Source organism: Geotrypetes seraphini, chromosome 9 (genome assembly GCF_902459505.1).
Source record: "Geotrypetes seraphini chromosome 9, aGeoSer1.1, whole genome shotgun sequence".
NCBI lineage: Eukaryota > Metazoa > Chordata > Amphibia > Gymnophiona > Dermophiidae > Geotrypetes > Geotrypetes seraphini.
This window is the reverse complement of record NC_047092.1, coordinates 174,649,807-174,668,982: the sequence shown is the minus strand read 5'-3', so window position 1 is coordinate 174,668,982 and position 19,176 is coordinate 174,649,807. Positions and strand designations below refer to the sequence as shown.

The following is a 19,176-nucleotide window of genomic DNA, read 5'->3' as shown; positions in this document are numbered from 1 at the left end:
TCCCTATGGCTTCAAGTATCTGAAGTAGTATGGAGTGGTCAACCAGGTCAAATGCAGCTGAGAGATCAAGTTGAATTATCAGCATCCTTCTGCCTTTGCTAAGGTGCTGTCAGGCTGTGTCTAGTAGGGTTACTAGTAGTGTCTCTGTGCTATGGTTGGTTCTGAACCCTGATTGAGAGGGATGAAGTAGGTTGTGGTCTTCCAGGTAGTTAGTGAGGTATTGTGCAACTAGTCCTTTTATTAGTTTAACGCATATTGGTATTGAAGCGATGGGTCTGTAATTGGGGATATCTATTGGGCCTTTATGATCTTTCACAATTGGGGTGATTATGGTCTCTCCTAGGTCCTGTGGGAATTGACTTTCCGTGAGCGTGGTTTGTATCCATTGCATGAGGCTAGCTCTAGGGAGAGGCATTTGTTATCAGATATGTGGGACAATTGTTCAGGTCGCATGATGCTTGGCTGTATTTTTTGTAGAGTCGGTTCATGTCAGACCAATGTACTGCTGGGAAGTCGGTCCAGGTCCTGTCTGCTGCAATGGCTTCTCCTGTTACTGGGTTTGTTATTATCTTGTCGAGGTGGGTATGTGTGTTGTTGTAATCTTGTTTTTGAAGTGGTCTGCAAGTTGGGTGGCTGTTGGTGGGTGGTTTCCTTGTGCGGCTCTACCCCCTCCCCCCCAGAACTGTACCAAAAGTACCATGGAAATAAGCAAGAACTGCCAGTAATTACTATAATAAGAGTATTCGAAATAGCATCCAGTCATCAATTAACTGCTCACCCCCTCTCTTCTTTCCATTACCTAAAACCCGATGACCCAGTATATACAGTAAACTAATAAATAAGAAGAACCCCCCCCCCCAGCAGAAGACAGAAATGGGAGAAGACTCACAAGTGTTTGAAGCATTAGATCAGGGCCCACACTTTTTGGGCTTGCGAGCTAGTTTTAAAATTACCAAATCAAAATGATCTACCAACAACAAAAATTTTTAAAAAGCACACTGTACGCAGAGAAAATGTTAATGATCATTTGTATTCGTGATTTTTTTCAGAGGTCAAGGCAGATGACTTTAAAATACATAATGTCACCTCAGTAGCAACTATACAAAAATAGACAAACATACCCCCTCCCCTTTTACTAAACCATGATAGTGAATGCCCCTTGCAGCTCCCTGCACTAAAAACCACTATCACGGTTTAGTAAAAGGGGGACCATAGTGCAAAATATAGACAGCAGATGTAAATTCTCAAAACGGACACATTTTGATCACTAAATTGAAAATAAAATCATTTTTCCTACTTTTTTGTCTTTTGATTTCATGAGTCTCTGGTTGCACTTTCTTCTTCTGACTGTGCATCCAATATTTCTTCACTTCTTTCAGCCTGTATGCTTTCAGCCTGTGTGCTTCCTCTCCTCCAGACCTCATTCCCTCCCCCAACTTTTTCTTCCTCTCTCCCTACCCTTTCTTTCTCTTTGCCTCCCTTTCTTTTTTTCTCTCTTCATGCCCCCTTTCTTTCTTTTTCCCTTCTTTCCTTCTGTCTCCCTGCCTACCCCCTTCCTTTCTTTCTTCCTGCCCTCTCCCAAGCCACTGCTGCCCCAAGAACAGGCCCCCAAGCCACCGCCGCACCAAGGTCTCCCTGCAGAAGCATTGGGCCGACCAGCATTCCTCTCCCCGACGTCAATTCTGCTGTCGGAGAGGAAGTTCCGTGCCAGCCAGGCAGCAATTGGCTGGCCCGGAACTTCCTCTCCGACGGCAGAATTGACGTCGGGGAGAGGAAGTTGATCGGCCTGGTAGATTGTGAAGGCAATGTGAGTCTATCACGGAGCCCAGGATGGGCTCTGCGATCGACTCACTTTGCCTTCGCGATCTACCGGTCAATCGCAATCGACATATTGGGCACCCCTACATTAGATCATACTAGCTACCTTTATGCCGCAGTTTCTGGATGAGGAATGGAGCTCCAGCTGCATTTGTGCCATGGTTCCTTCTCTGGATGTGGAGTGTGGCTGTATTTGTGCCAAGCTCTCTCACTGAAAGCAGCTCCGGCTCCATCTCTGGATGGGAAGAGCAGCTCTGGCTGCATTTGTGCCTCAGTTCCATCTCTGGTTGTGGAGAGCAGCTCTGGCTGCATTTGTGCCTCAGTTCCATCTCTGGTTGTGGAGAGCAGCTCTGGCTGCATTTGTGCCTCAGTTCCATCTCTGGTTGTAGAGAGCAGCTCTTTCTGCATTTGTGCCTCAGTTCCATCTCTGGTTGTAGAGAGCAGCTCTTTCTGCATTTGTGCCTCAGTTCCATCTCTGGTTGTAGAGAGCAGCTCTTTCTGCATTTGTGCCTCAGTTCCATCTCTGGTTGTGGAGAGCAGCTCTGGCTGCATTTGTGCCTCAGTTCCATCTCTGGTTGTGGAGAGCAGCTCTGGCTGCATTTGTGCCACAGTTCTAGCTTTGGCTTCGTTTGTGCTAAGGCTTCATTTGTGCCTGGCTCCATCACTGAATGCGGTTTCAGCAGATCCGGCTGCATTTGTGCAACGGTTCCATTGCTGGATGTGCTGAGTGGCTGTTCTGGTGCTATTTGTACTATAGTTCCAAAACTAGACATAGAGAGCAAAAGTTCTGGCCACGTTTCTGCCAATGCTCCATCGCTGGATATTAAGTGCAGCTCCGACTGCATGTGGGCCCATGCTTCATCTCTGGATTTATAGCACCGCCTGGTATATAGGGTCAGCATTGGCCTCTGGTACTGGCACTGCTGCATCTCTGGATGTATAGGGCTGCTTCGCCTGTCTGCTTGCACTCCTTTCATCTCAAGATGTACAGTGCAGCTGCACTGGCACCACTATTCATCTTTAGATGTACAGAGCAGCTCTGGCTGCCTGTCTACCACTGCTCCCTTCCTGGATATACACAGCAGCTGCATGTCTGGCACTGCTCCACATCCCGACTGTACAGAGTGACTTTGAATCCCTGTCTGGCATTGCTTGCTCTATGGAGATGCAAGGTAGCTTCAGCTGTCTGTCTGGCACTGCTTGCTCTATGGAGATGCAAGGTAGCTTCAGCTGTCTATCTGGCACTGCTTCTTCTCTGGCCGTATAGGGCAGCTTCGATATCTTCTGGCACTGCTGTGGCTTCCATTCTCTTCAGTCCTGAAACGGGATTGTAAGGAGAAGCTGTGGTGCCTCAATCCAGAGGTGTGGGCTACACGCTGTATTGGAAATCCAAGTTTCAAGTTTTATTAAAATTTGATAAAATCGCTTATAAGGATTTCTAAGCAAGTTACAATAAAAAAATTTTGGGGTTAAAAAATTACATTACAGATAATAAAACTAAACTTGGACATTTAACTAACAGGAAACGCAAGGTTGGAGGGTATGAAATACAGTTGTAAAAGAAAAGGAGAATATTTAAGGTGACGACAAAAGGACCAGGGCTAGACAGTGTTTCCTTGATAATTGATGGACAGAGTAGAATTAAAGATCATCATGGTGTAAATGCTTCTTTAAACAAATGACTTTTAAATAAACCCTTAAAATGGTTGAGATTTTTTTTGGGTTCTTAGATTGGTGAGAAGCGAATTCCAATATTGTTCTCCTGTTCTCTGGGCTCAAAGAGATTCTTGGTAGTGAGGAGTCTGCATGGCCTGCTTAAGGCATCCCCCATGCCTCCTGGCATGCAAGGCTGGATTTCTGCAGAGTGGCAGGATCCAGATGGAGGCCTAATGGATTTCTCCATTAGGCCTAAACTGTATCCCCTACTCAACTGTATCCCCTACTGCTTGGCCCTGTGTGAGTCTCGGAAAACAGCTCTTAACTGTTTGTGGTATTGCGGCATATAAAAATAAAGTTGTTGTTATTCCTTTCCTGGAGTAGCCTCCAGTCAGTGTTTCCAGACAGTGCATAAGTCCACAAGTGAGGGGGGAACTCGCAGCTAGTGTTTGGTGGATGAGGCAGTTCCTCATGGCCTGGCTAAGAAGCTTGGCTCTGCTTGTTGGTAACCCACTTTGTGGGGGTCTTCGAATGTTCAGGCGGCCTTTCTCATTCTAAACTCCCTGGATGCAGGAAAGGGAGCTGTCTAAGGAGGCTTTCCAGCTGATAGCTCAGCGCTTGGGTCATCTATTTGCAGCTACCTGGAGCAGCGCCAAAATGGTTTCTTTAGTTGCGGCATGATCTGAGCAGTCAGGATGTAGATGCTTTGCTTTAGCCCTGTCTTTCAGAAGCCAATGAATGGGCATGCTCAGAGGGGTGGCTGTTCATCCCTGTTGAGTAATGGTGATGGCTCTGGATTGTTCTTGCAGGCCCTGGTATGAAGACCTGGATCAGTTTCCAGTCGGTTGTCCTCTTCTCTGTACTACAGACCAGGGGTTGCTTCGCCAAGGGCCATTATTGATGGAGGATCCCTCTCTGCATTGGTCTTATGGCCTGATTCTTGAAAGGTTAAGGCTGAGGTGCAGGAAATCCTTGGATTTAGTGGCCGCAACCTTATTAGAAACCTAGATGCACTCTACTTCAGCTGCTTATGCTTGGGATGGAGGACGTTTGTGGCTTGGCTCAAATCCTGGCATCCCCTTCACAGAGGTCTGGATAAGGGCTTGGCGCTTAGTTCGCTGTAGGTTCAAGGAGTGGCTCTGGCTGGGTTCTGGAGTTGAGTGCAGTCCTCCTTGGTGGCTCTCCTGGATTTCTTCAGATTTATCTGGAGTGGATTCTCATTTTGGGTGATTCTGATTTTCAGAAGTCTCCCTTTGATCCCTGTAAGAGGGCCTCATTAAAAAAACAGTGTCTGAAGGCTGTTTTCCTGGTGGCTATTTCCTTGGATCGTAGTGTGTTGGAACTGCAGGCATTGTCTTGCCAGGTGGCTGGCATGTCCCTGAGGGTGAACCCAGTCTTGCTTCCCATGATGGTGTCAACATTCCTCCTTAACCAGGCATGGAAACTTCTCTCTTCGGAGGGGAGATTTGGGATTCAGATTGAGTGCCTCGACTACTGGGTTCTGGGTATGGGGTTTCAGGAGACCAGAGTGCAATACCATACATTTTCTTCTATACTGCAATTTTCCGCTAGGATTTACTGCTGTTTACAACAAGATTTAAGATCAGGACATGTACATTGGATATAAAATTGGGGAAATCAAAGGGTTACAATAAGATTTAGGGACTGGACATGAGGAAAGAGCAGGGGGTTGTCTCCTGGGATTTCATTATAGGTCCAAGGAGAAAAGATGGGTCTTAAGATTCTTTCTGAAGGTTTTGTACTTGCATTGTTGTCACAGGGGGAGGGGAAGACCATTCCATGTCCTGGTATGCAAACGTTGAATTGTGCAGCTTCTTCCTACATACATAAAACATAAGAATAGCCTTACTGGGTCAGACCAATGGTCCATCAAGCCCAGTAGCCCGTTCCTGTCCAAAACCCAAGGAGTAGCAACATTCCATGCTACCGAAACAGGACACGCAGTGGCTTCCACCATCTCTTTCTCAATAACAGACTATGAACTTTTCCTCCAGAAATTGTCCAAACCTTTCTTAAAACCAGCTACGCTATCTGCTCTTACCACATCCTCTGGCAATGTGTTCCAGAGCTAGGGGGGAGGGGGGAAAAGGCCGGTTTGTACCATTGGAGTGTTCTTGCCTTGAGGAAGGAGTATTTGATTGTGATGTCTGCGACAAGTCCTGTGGAGTTCTCCCCCTTCTGCCTCCGATTCTTGGATCTGCGACGTGCTCTCCTTAGAGGGTCAAGGTAACCAGTGACCTTTGCTGGTTAGATAGTTGTCCTTGGGGTGGTTGACAGCATCTTGACCTCTGCTAGCGAGATGGCTTTAGAGGGTGGTTGTCTCCACTTATTTGCTGTTGAGGTCGCAGTGCTCGGGGCTTTCACAGTCTTGGGTGTCCTGGTGCATTGCAGCGCTTTGGATGACCCTGTGGTCACCAGCAGAGCTCTGCAGGGCAGCCTCTTGGTCATTCCTCTATTCCTTTGTCACGCATATCTTACGGTATTCCCCAAGGTTCCATTCTGTCTCCCCTTCTATTCAATATTTTCCTTTCCCCACCTATTAAGTATCGGTCAATCTATAGGGTTTACATCCTTCACCTATGCGGATGATATCCAGCTTCTCTATCCTCTCGATCCAGACAACATAGATGATATCACTATAATTAACAAGAAACTTGAAATCATTAATAATTGGCTAGCCTTCAATAAACTAGCCTTAAATATTCAAAAAACCAAAGCGATGCTCTTTTCTTGGAAAAAAGATACAATCTTACTCGTTTTGCTCTTAACGGCAAACTTTTGTTTCAAGACCACATTAGCAACATAGTTAAAACATGCTTCTACAAATTACGTTTGATCCGATCTATCTCAAAATTCCTGGACCCCAAATCCATCAACATTTTAATTCATTCTCTTGCTCTTTCCAAAATAGATTACTGTAATTCTCTTCTACTTAATATCACACAAAAAGAAAAACGAAGATTGCAAATTATACAAAACACAGCAATTAAATTAATTTATAATGCCAAAAAATATGACCATGTCACTCCTTTACTAATGGATGCTGATTGGCTGCCAATCAGCCATCGGATCAATTTCAAAATTCTGATCCTAGTACACAAAACCTTATCTTCTAACGAACCACAATTTATTTCCAGAATACTTATCCCTCACAGCAGCTGCCGACCTCTCCGCTCAACGACGCAAAACCTCTTAACTGTCCCCTCCTTGAAAATCATAGGCAGTATAGCAGAGATGAAAAACACATAATTTTATTTAAAAAATCATTAAAAACTTATCTTTTTAAAGATGCGTTTAGCATTTAATAACGAGACCTAACATACGAAACTTCTAACCTTTTGTTTTCTCCTCTTTTTTGAACTAATAAATTGTAACTTCTCCCCGCTATCCCCATGTTTCATGTCTGTCTTAGAGTCAAAAAGATGTGGATTACCCTGTTAGTTTCTCAACCTATGTTTTTATAAAACTGTACATCGCTTAGTAAATTTAATAAGTGATTTATCAAACAAAAATAAAAACTTAAACTTAACTTACTGTGGGGAAGTGACTGGGCTTGGATGCCAGATTAGATTTTGGCATCAGTTTTGTGGGCAGCTTCTCCGGGTTCCCTCCCTTAATGATGTCTGCTTTTGGGCATCCCACTGGTCTGAAATAGTGAGAAGGATGCTATGGAAGGAGAAATTGTCTTAACCTGATGATTTTCTTTCCATTAGTCCTTCACACTATTCCAGAGGCCCTTCCAATTTGGGTTACCACAGAGTGGATCTGGGGTTTGTTTCTTCTTTCCGGGTGGGGGTGGGGCGTAAGATTTGGGTGAGCGGGATGGGCCTTTGGTCCTGTCTGCCTTTTCATCAGAGTTGCATAAAAAAATAAGAAAAGGGAAGAAAATAAATGGGAAAGAAAAAGGGAAATGTGAAGAGAGTATAAAGTGGAGTGGATGCTAGAATTTGGGTTTCCTGGGTTCACTCTGCTTGTCTACAATAATTTTGAAAACTGGGAATGGGATATGTCCTAAAGCAGCTCTTGTTATTTGTTCAATCTCCACCTGCTGGTCGATAGACATACCTAGCCACTGGTCTGGAATAGTATGCAAGACTAATGGAAAGACAATTATCAATCAATTTTTGTCCTAAACAAGACTTGTTCTTTTCTCTAGTGCTTGTTTAAAGGGATTATCTCTATTTACTCCATGTGGATTGAGTGGCTTCTGCAGTTAATTTCAGTACTGACAGCTTTTCCTAGTGTGCCATGTAGTCCCAGCTGTTTTCCTCTGCATTTGGCATGAGACTAGAAAATATTTTATTTGCCTTTAGTATGTTGGGGGCAGAGGACGAATCTGCCAGCTTCTAATATTCATATATAATGTAAACAAGCACTGTAGGGTATGATGGTAATTTTAAAATTACCATTCTGCTTGTTGTTAGTTTTATTCTAGCTTTTATAATTGGAGTTACAGGTTACTTACTACCTTAAGCTATGGATAGTGGCATGTGCCTTTGTTCTTTGTGCATTTTCATGCTATACACTGCCACCTTGTGGCAGTTTTTAAGATATATAGTGACTAAAAAATTGAACCAGATGGTATTACTAGCTATGGTTTTTAATATTTGTTGCCTATGAAGTCACGTGATGTGGTGAGCTGGGATGGACGTGTTCGTGCAGAGCTCCTGTTCACCGACCTCCATCGCTCTAATTTAACTTCTTTTGGAGCCTACTCGCCTTAGCATCCTTCTTATGTAGATAAATACCTCCTTAGAACCGCGACCCCGATGAGTTCTAAAACCCTGCGAAGGGATAGAGACCATGAAAAATCGCACCCACTGGCAGGCCCGATGGCGGGCCCCGCAGGGAACTCACCTACTTCTGTACGTGGATCAGCCCGGGAAATCACTGCTGCGGTAGTGCAAGCGTTGAAGCCGCACATTGGCCAGCTCTCCGGGCAATTGTCCAGTTTGCAGATTCCCTTTTTGGAGGTATCTCACCGCATGGGAGAGCTGGAGGTGAGGGTGGCTGAGATCGAGGAAACGGCAACAATGCACACGGAGGGTCTGGATTCCCTACAGGAGCAACTTTGGCTACAGGCAGCGAAGTTAGATGATCTAGAAAATCGCTCCCGTAGGGAAAATATCTGCATTATAGGGCTGCCAGAGACTATCTCTGATTCTTGCCTGGTCTCGACACTTGAGCAATGGCTGCAAGCGGATCTGCCTCTCCATGCTGGCATTGGTCCCATTCGCTTGGAACGGGCACACCACCTAGGGCGAAAACTGGATGATCAACAAAGGCCCGGCGTGGTTGTTAAAGTTCATAATTATGCTTGCAAGATGGCCCTTATGCACTGCTATCGGCAACATCAGGATGATTTGTTGTATGATGGTCATCGCATTCGCCTGTTTCAGGACTACTCGACATCCTTGATAGAAAAGCTTCGCAATTTTTCACCGATTCGCACGACCCTTTCACAGAAGAAGCTTTGTTTCACTCTGGCCTACCTGGCCCTGCTGAGAGTTTTCACTTCGTCTGGGTGATGCACTTTCAACTCTGTAGCTGTGGCGGGCGACTATTATAACTCCTTGCCTTCCGAAGTGGTGGAGTCCACTTCTGCAGATTGAATTGTGGCCTTGGGCTCCATTTGTTGACTATGGTGGCTTGGGACTGTTGTTCTCAATACTGTATGTCTGGTAGTCTACAGCTAATTTTCTGGGTGTTTGCATGGTAGGGAGTGCGTCTGGTCTGGGGTTCTCGGTGGTGGATGGGGTGTGTATCAGGACTCTGTATGGTTTCTTTTCTGATTTTGCTACCTACAAGTTTCTTGGGTGAATGTCTGTCGGGGGTTTCTTGGGGTGAGTGAGTGTGTGGGTTCTAGGAATTTCTTATTGGGTGTTGGTGTATCTGGTTCTCCCACACTCCCTCCAGGCCTCCTGTGGCTGCTTGCTATGCTGCTTCTACTGTAATCTGGGTGAATGTGTGTTGTGGGGGTTCCTGGGGTGCATGTTTGTGTGGGTTTTTTGGAGGTCTTGGGGGTGGGGTGGGGTGGGGTGTTTGGAGAGCATAAGGGATATGGAGCGGGTGAGGTCCGGGGACAGAACACATGTGCATATGGCTCTGACCTTTTTGCTCCTTGGTTAGGGGAGTAAAATAGTCGGGCAGAATGGTGGGATTTTGGTGTTTGGGGAGGGGGTGGGGGTTTTGGTTGGGGGATCCACTTTGTTTTGGTGGGGATTTTGGTTTTGGGGGGGGACGATTCCTGGGGATGGGGTATTTGGAGGGTTGGGGTTGCTTATTTGTTTTTGAATGCTTGTTATGTGGATTGTTTCTCTATGGTTCCTTTCCTGTGTTGTTCTCCTCCTCATATATTGTATTTTGAGGACACTCCGGGGGTGGGGGCTGGGCTCCTGGAGTGCTTATTTGTAGTTCTTTACCAGGGTTTACTGACTTTTCTTCTTTTTCTTCTCGTCTATGAGCTCTGCATTTAGGATTGCCTCCTGGAATGTAGGGGGCATAACTTCACCAATAAAGAGAACTAAGATCTTAGCAACTTTACAACGCCACAAAATTGATGTCGCTTGTCTTCAAGAGACCTGCCTAATGGAAGCCGTACATATTAAGCTATGCCATTCTTGGGTGGGTGAAGTGCACTTTGCTTCCTCGCCTGGCCACCATGGGGGTATTGCTGTTTTGATCCGGAAAGCATCCCTGCTTGGGGTTTACGTTCTGGATAGGACTACTGATGGCCGTTATTTATTGCTCCATATTACATTGGGAGCTCAAACTTATTTGCTTTTGGTGGTTTATGGGCCTAATGTTGCTGATTCTTCTTTTTTTCAAAGACTACTCCAGCTTCGTTCTCGCTACCCGACTGACCCTCTGTTTTTACTGGGAGACTTTAATTTAGTTTTTGATCCTGACAATGATAAATCTTCTAGGCCAGCCACGCCTTTGGGGGCACAGGGACAGCTTCTTACAGACTTTTGTTCTTCGCTTCCGGTGGTTGATCCTTGGTGTCTTCTTCACCCTGAAGTTCGTGATTTCACCCATTTATCGAGAGCTCATAATACTTGGTCCAGGATTGACTATTTGTTTTTATCTCTGGAACTCTTTCCTCACGTGTTGCAAGCTCAGATTGGTCCTTTGTGTATCTCAGATCACACTCCAATTTGGATTGACATTCATTTAGATACTTCTTACTCTAGAAGCTTGTTTTGGCGCTTTCCCCAATACTTAGCGCAGGATTCTGAATTTAAGAAGTTTTTATTAGATCAGTGGGATGATTTCTTGCGACACAATTCTCAACATCAGGATAATCCTATTTTGTTCTGGGAGACCGCTAAATTGGTCCTGAGGGGACATATTCTTTCTTACTCTTGTTCTCGGGCCTGATGTGTTGAATAGGGGAATTGTTACACTGGAACGGGCTTTGAAAGTGGCCAAGTGGGCACATTTGTCTCATCCCTTAGCAGCGACTAGGGAGCAATATTTGATGACTTGGGCCGCTCTTAATTCTTTACTTCATTCTCATATTCAGAAATGGCCTTCTTACCACAAATATCATTTTCAGAGTTTTGGCAATAAACCTGGCCGCTTGTTAGCTCGTTTGATTGATATGCAGCACGGTCGTAAACTGATTCTGGCACTCCGTGCTCCTGGTGGTGGGGTGGTCTCCTGGACGACTAAGGTGGCGCGGGTTCTTTATGATTATTTTGCTAAGTGGTATGACTTGCCCCCAGATGCATCTTTGGATCTTATTGTAGATTATTTACAGTCGTCAGGGATGCCGCGTCTTACTGAGAGAGCGGTGGAGTGTTTGAACCAGCCCTTCCAGGCTTTGGAAATTCAGAAATCGAGAAAGGCCCCGGGTCCAGATGGATTTTCGGGAGAATTTTATCAGTTGCTGCTGCCTCAGCTTTGTGGCCCACTATTGTTTTGTTTTAATGAGGCTGTCCAGCAGAGCTCCTTCTCACGTTTTGCTAATGAAGCCCTTATCACTTTACTTGCGAAACCTGGAAAGAGGGAGGATGATCCCAGCTCTTATCGCCCTATCTCATTGATAAATGTGGATCTTAAGCTTTTCTCGGGTATGTTGGCTGATCGTCTGGTTTCTTATCTCCCTTCTCTGATACATGATGACCAGGTAGGGTTTGTCTGTGAGCGCCAATCGGTATGTAATGTCCGCAAGGTTTTATTAGGTATGGTTCATTGTCATCATTATCGTATTCCTGCCCTTTTTGTTAGCTTGGATGCCTCTAAGGCCTTTGACAGTGTTCACTGGTCCTTTTTGTTTCCTACTTTGTAGGTATCTGGGGGTTTTATTTGGATGCAATTCAGGCTCTTTGTGCCAACCCATGGGCTTCCTTGTTAGTTAATGACACTTGCTTGGATTCTTTTCCCATTTTACGGGGCACTAGACCAGGGTGTCCCCTTTCTCCGCTTTTATTTCTTCTTACTTTGGAGCCTCTCCTCTGCAATTTACATTTATTTGATCAGGTGAGCGATTTACCTGTTGGTGGTGGGGAAATTAAAATTTTGTCAATCGCGGACAACCTGTTTCTTGTTCTTACCAATCCCGTGGTGTCTTTATCGACGCTGTTGGATTTGATTTCGGAGTTTGGTTTCTATTCTGTCCTTTCCCTCAACTTGAATAAGTTGATGGCTCTGCCTCTCTCTTGGCGGTACGCACAGATTGTCCGGGGTTTTTTCTGATACAGTGGGCTGTTACCTTAAATACCTTGGTGGTTTTCTCCCTATGGATCTATCTTGTCTTTATGCGATTAATGTTGAGCCCCAATTGCGCGATTTGTCTAATCAGTTGCGTCTTTGGCAGGGATATCCCCTCTCTCTTATGGTCAGAGTTAGTTTATATAATATGGTTGTTGTGCCTTGTTGGCTTTATGTTTTCCAGGTGTTACATCTCTATTTGGCTCATAGGGATGAGATGCGACTCATCCATTTGGTGCAACGTTTTCTCTGGGCCTTACTAAAATGCAGCTATCCGCCTCCTACACAGCCTCAACTACCATGATCCCATCTCCCCAGCACTCCGTGCTGAGCACTGGTTCCCAATTAGCCAGCGCTGTGCTTTCAAGGCCCTGGTAATAGCGCATAAAATAATTTATACCACCACCCCCTCCTACATAAACTCCAAGCTACCCATCTACACTCCCACCCACACCCTCCGCTCAGAATCGGAGATACGCCTATGCATTCCCCCCCGGAAGGTCCCTCCTCTCAGAAACCCCCCACAAACGCTCCTACAGCCACTTCATTCCCCATCTCTGGAACCAACTCCCCCCACAACTCAGACTACAGAACTCATTAAATGACATTCCGAAAAATGGTAAAGACCCTTTTCAACTAAAGGTCACCCTCAGTCTATACCCCTCCCCTTTAGCCCCACCTCTACTCTTCTCTCTCCTGTCTATCTTCTCCCTAAATTTCAGCATAGTCCTCTCTCAGCCTGTACTCTAATAAATTGTATTTAAGCTCAAATAACTTGTATTTAAACTAAACTACTTATATTTAAACTACTGCTCTTAATTTGCTGTATACTCCCTGTATTTAAACTGCTGCACAGTCTTGTATGTCCAAATATTTAAATCTATTGTATAATCTTATATGTCCAATTATACTCCATTGTGTATGTTTACTTGTAGACCGTTCTGAGCTACTGGGAGGACGGGATAAAAATCTAAACAAATAAATAAATAAATACCATGGTACAAGGGGTGATTAGGCTTGTTGAGCCTTCACTTTTTGACTGTTGGTTGTGGCATGCGCCACATTAATTACATTACATTAGTGATTTCTATTCCGCCATTACCATGCGGTTCAAGGCAGATTACATAAGAAGTTATCTGGACATTTCCAGAGGTATTACAGAATAGAGCGGGTTGCTTCCGGGGATTGAGATGATTCCTGCGGTGATTAGTTTGTCTTCAAGGATTTCTTGAAGAGCAGGGTTTTTATTTATGATTTCTTTCGTAGCACCATTTACTTTACTAATGCTCCCTTGGAACTTTCTTGTTTTCAGACTTTGCATTTTAGTGCATTTTTGCATGCCATTTCCTCCAGGGACCCTTTCTCGCAATGTTTTACATGGTTCTTTGAAGCAAGTTTGGACTTGGATCTGTCATTTTCACAGTATCTCCACTCAGGTCTCCTCTTTCTTGTCTTTACGTCTCAATCCTTCCTTTCTTCCTGGTACAGATACTGCAACTTTTCTTGGTTGGGAAACAAGGGGGATTCATTACTTGTTCCAACTAGTGGTGGATGATGGGACTGTTAAATTCTTTACACAATTACAAAATGAATTTGACTTACCCTCTACTGATGAGTTTGCGTATCTTCAGATTCGACATTATATACAATCTCTGCCTTCGGAAGATTTAGCTGCAGGTCGGCATGAATTGCTGTCTACGGCTTCTACCATTGGAGTTCAGGAATTGATTCTTCTCAAGTTCCATCACCGTTATCTGAAGGATGAGTCCCCTTTGCTTGACCATCACAAGCTCTGAGATGCTTGGGCCCAGGATTTACAAATTGTATTGCCTGAAAACACGGTCTCAACTGCTATTAAGAGATTGAATGTTTATCAGAAATATATGACTTTTTGGGAGCAGCATTATAAATTGGTGTTGCGTCTTTATATTTCTCCTAAGAGAACATACTTGGCTTGTTTTTGGGCCTCTGCTCAGTGCCCTCGATGTCCTTGCCCAGAGGCAAGTTTGGGCTACATGTTGTGGTCTTGTCCTTTGGTTGAGGCCTTTTGGGACCGCGTCTTCACTTTTACTGAACATATTTGGAAAGTGAAAATACGTTGTTCTCCTTTATTACTTTTTGGTATTCTTCCCAGTTACCATCCCCGACAGCAGGGTACTTCTACTTTTCTTAAATGGATAATAGCGATAGCTCTGAAGTGTATTCTTCTGAAGTGTTTGGATGCAGAGGCGCCTGATCTTTCTCTGTGGAGGACTCGAGTGATTATTTTCTTGATGTGGGAACGCAGAGATATTGTGGGAATCTCCTTCCCTCAGGGGCGCTTATTTCAACAGGCGTGGGAACCTTTTTGGAACACTATGACTCCTTTGGTGCAGAGTCGCCTTTTGAATTCTTGATGCTTATATTTGCTAACATTCACCTTGTTAGTTCCTTGTTTTGCTGTTTAGAGAACGACTCTGGGATGGGAGGGAGGGGGTGGGGGGAGATTTTTCCTTTGGTGGGGGTGTAGTTGTATCCTATTTTGAAAATTGTAAGAGTTTGTACTGCCTTAATAAAAATTATTTGAACATATTTGTTTGCTATTTTTCATAGATCATAATAATTACCAATATTAATTAACCTAGCCTAGTGTTTAGAGCTACAACCTCAGCACCCTGAGATTGTGGGTTCGATCCCAGCACTTCTCTTTGTGACTCTGGGCAAGTTGCTTAACCCACCTTTCCCCAAGGTACTATAAGATATAAGCAGTATGTATAAATATCGGTAAATAGTTATTGCCTAGATTTTTATCCTGACAGCTTTCTCCATTTTTGGATGCAGAACTATCAATTTTAGTCCTAAATAATACTCTGGTGCCATGAGCTTTTCATTCATGGCTGTGTAGTGGCAACCTCATTTTTAAGGTTAAACATTTCTATTAAATTTTTCCAAAGTAAAACAAAACAAAACATGCAATCATTGTGTATATCCAACAGCAGGGCTGAAAACACCATTTCCATCTCTATAGTCCCCAAAACCCTTCCTCCCTTTCATTCCCACTTTCCATCTTCTCATCAGTACACTCCAGGAGCAGAGGTCTGGACTAGAGAATGACATGGGGACAAATTGTTCCCCGTCCCCACAGGATCTCAAATTTCCCCATCCCGTCCCCACAAGTTTGTCACTGTCCCTATCCCATTCCTGCAAGCTCTACCTTAACCGCACAAGCCTCGAACACTTACGATTTTAAAGTGTTTGAGGCTTGTGCAGATGAGAATGGAGCTTGTAGGAATGGGGCAGGGACATGAAAAGAACTCGTGGGGACGGGACGGGAAAATGAGTTCTCAGGGGGAAAAATTTGTCCCTGTGTCATTCTCTAGTCTGGACTCTTATAACATCTCTACTCCTCCAAGAATAAAATTTATTCCAGTGCAATGGTGTGTTTTTGCAGAAGGCATCAAATCATTTTCTTCAGCTCTGCCTGCTTTCCCAGTGTGCTGTGCTGTAGTCTTGTGTTTTCTCCTTCTGCAAATGTGTTTAGAAGGTATCTGATCTGCTTCTGAGTTTGTTGTTTTTAAAAAAAAGAATTTGGGGGGGGGGGGGGGGTTTCTTGCTGGATCTCAAGGCTTCAGTGCTGCAGAAGTTTCTAGTACCCCTGGGGCGGTTCTGACTGCAAGAAGACATAGACTTTTGTTAAAGAGGTTTGGTACTACCAGGCTTCTCTGGTCTCAGGGTACCTGCCTAGCTAGCCTGCTCTAACAGTTGAGGCCACTTTGGGGACGGTTTCCCTCATAGTGTGCTTTGCCCTGGAATTTGTCCAGGGCTTGAGTGCAGGCTGTGTGGCCCTGAGTTGGTCCTGAAGGCGGGAGAGGGTGCCTGCTCTCCGGGAGTATTTTACTCCCCCCATTAACACGCAAGGAGCTGTGGGGGTGGCATCCTCAACCTACCTTTGTGGAAGGTCTGGCTGGCAGCCCGAAGAAGCAGGCATCTAGTTTCCATGCTTGTCTGAGACAGAAGTCTCTTTTTCTGTTTTTCAGCTGCAGTTACATCTCAGGCAGTTTCCAGCACAAGCGAGCACATGTGAGTACTGGCTATTGCAGCCTATGGGGTAAATCGGGGTGTGTGTGCCTTAAAATATCTTTTTTTGAAGGTTTCTGAGGCCAGATTGAAATCGGGGTTGGGGGTTGTCTTAAAATTAGAGAATGACACGGGATGAAAAATTTGTTCCCATCTCCGCCCCATTCCCTTAAGCTCAGTCCCCGCAAACCATCTGATCCCATCCGCACAAGCCTCAAATAGTTATGATTTTATATTGAGCTTATTTTATTAAAGTATAAAAAGAAACAGTATTCTGCACAATTGTCATTTTATAAACACAAATAATACAGAGCAAGGATCAACAAAACCACTGTCTCCCCTTCTCTTCACAAATATCCCCTTCACTATCGAGAAAACTGAATAAGCCAAATTATTACAGAATACAACACACAAAAATCATGCTAACAGAATACCGCAGTCACGCCTGACAGAAATAGTGTTAGGTGAGTGCAACTAGGACAACTGCCCTCTGGTCAGAGAGAACCCTAAGCCAGCTGGAAGCTAAAGAAGCATGGCCTGGGTTTTGCAGTCCCCCATTATGTCTTAGTTTCAAGTTTAATTCATATTTGATAAAATTGCTTTTTCATAAAATACAAAGCAATGAGCAATAAAAATTAAAATGGGGAGACAAACAATTTTTTGGGAATCACAGACGTACGCTCGATAAGAGGGAAATGCAGGTAGGAACTACAATTTGGTATAGGAAAGAGAACAAAGAAGGGATAAAACAATAGATTTATTAGATCAGTGCTTGCCTGCTTCAAGTGGAATGTTAACTGAACTTCAAAGGCAAATTAATTAAAGGCATCTCTATATAGGTAACTTTTTAAAAAATTTTGATTTAAACTTTTTGAGGGTCCTCTTACTGGAGCTGGTAGTAGGTTCCAGGTTTGGGGAGCAGTGACAGAGAAAAGTGTGTTACGCCTAGTATTTATAATTTGTAAGGATGGAATAGAAAGTAGGTTTTTGTCCTCAGATCGTAAGGAATGGAAAGGAATTCACGGGATGATAACTCGGTCTAGAAATAACGGAGCTTTGAATTGTAGGACTTTAAATGTGATAAGAGCCTGTTTATAGGTTATTCTATGGTTGATAGGAAGCCAATGCGCATTCTTTAATAAAGGTGTGACATGATCACATTTTATTTTTCCTGTGATAATACAAAAAAAAAAAATTATTTGTATTCTTCTAATTTCCTTTTCTGCGATGCCTTTGTAAAGTGAATTACAGTAATCCAGTTTTGATATAATTAGCGAATGAATTAAAGTGCTCACTGAGGGAGCATCCCAAAAATTGGCCAGGGATCTGATCATACGCAGCCCGTGAAAACAGATTTTGACAACGGAATTAATTTGGTCTTGATAGTTTAGTTTATTATCTAATATTACTCTGAAAATTTTTATCTTGTCGATAGACTGAATTGAAGAATCGTTGATGCAAACTGATGGTGGAGTCCTTCTTTCCATGGGAAAAAGACAATTTTGGTTTTTGCAAGGTTCAGAGATAACATGTTTTCTTGAAGCCATTGCTTTATTTTGGAGAGCTTTTGGTTGATGTTGGATATCTCCTCATCAAATTCAGAGTTCACTGGATGAAGGCGTTGAAAATCATTGGTGTAGGTGAAAACTGAAAACCCAACGTATTGACACAGAGTTAGTAAAGGGGCTGCAAAGATATTAAATAAGAGGGGAGATAGTATTGAGCCTTAAGGGATTCCGTGGTTATTAATAGAGGATTTTGAGATAGAACTGTTAAATCTAACCTTAGAAGTTCTTTCAGAGAAATAAGATTTGAACCATGTCAGAACTGAATCACTTATGCCCGTTGGACTCGAGCCTTTTTAATAAGTGATGATGGTGAATCGTATCTAATGCGGCCAACAAGTCCAGAGAAATAAGAATAGCAGATTGGTGGTGATCTAGGTAGTAAAGAATTGATGAAGTCAGGCCAATCAAAGAGTGTTCGGTGGAATGGTTTTGGCAGAAATCTGATATATTCTAATAGAATATAAAATTATTTTTTCTACCTTTTGTTATTTCATCATTTTATTCTTCAAATCATGCTGGTCTAACATGTTGATCTCTGTTTTCTTTTGTCTTCTCTTAACTCACTTACCAGGATCTCCTGACCATTTGACATTTCTTCTTTCTCCATCTTCTATCTCTGTGTATGTATTGTTCTCCATATTCAGTATTTCCTTTTTTTGTCTCCTTTTTTTGTCACTTTCCCTGTGCCCATCTCCTTGCCTTCATCATCTCGCCATTCTATGATCCTCTCCCCCTGTGTACAGTATCACACCTCTATATCCCTTGCCCCCCGTCCAGCATCTTCCTTCTGCGTTCTTATTCTCCCCCATGTCTAGCCATCTTCTCTCTCTGTCCATATACCCTCCCATGTCTAGCATTACCCCTTTGTGTCCATATATCCTCCCATGTCTAGCATTACCCCTCTCTGTCCCTGTTCCTATGCTCCCATCCATGCCCACAATCTCCCCTCTTTTTGTATATCTCCCTATGTACAGCTTCTCCCCTCTTATTTCCTTACACCAATGTGTCTCTCATGTTCTCTCTTTCCTCTCTCCCTCTTCTATGTTCAATATTTCACTCACACTCTTTCTTCATCCCCTTGGTTCAGCTTTTCTCTTTCCTTTTCCTTCTTTCTCTTCCTTCCTGCAGGTCCTTCACCTTTCTTCCTTCCCTCTAGCCCCCTTCCCATAGGTCCAACACCCTATCCCCTCCCTTCAGTGCCCAGGTGTGGGTCTGGCATCTCTTCTTTCCCTCCAGCTCCACTCCACCCACCCCAAGGGACTTGCACATGTTTCTCTTCTCCCCTCCAATCCCCAGACCAGATCCAGCAACTGTCTCCCTTCCATTCAGCTCCAGTCGGTCC

General features: G+C 44.0%; 1 protein-coding gene across 7 annotated transcripts in view; it reads left to right on the top strand.

Annotated features, from left to right (window-relative positions):
* The window catches only part of TBL1XR1 (TBL1X receptor 1), a 226,475-nt gene that overhangs the window by 38,206 nt on the left and 169,093 nt on the right, over positions 1 to 19,176 (top strand). For 5 of the 7 annotated variants that reach the window (XM_033958026.1, XM_033958028.1, XM_033958031.1 and 2 more), the window contains exon 3: positions 16,227 to 16,269. The exons of the other annotated variants lie outside the window; for them this stretch is intronic. The gene's annotated coding sequence lies outside the window, so the exon portion shown is untranslated. The remainder of the gene's footprint in view (positions 1 to 16,226; positions 16,270 to 19,176) is intronic. 7 annotated transcript variants of the gene reach the window in all.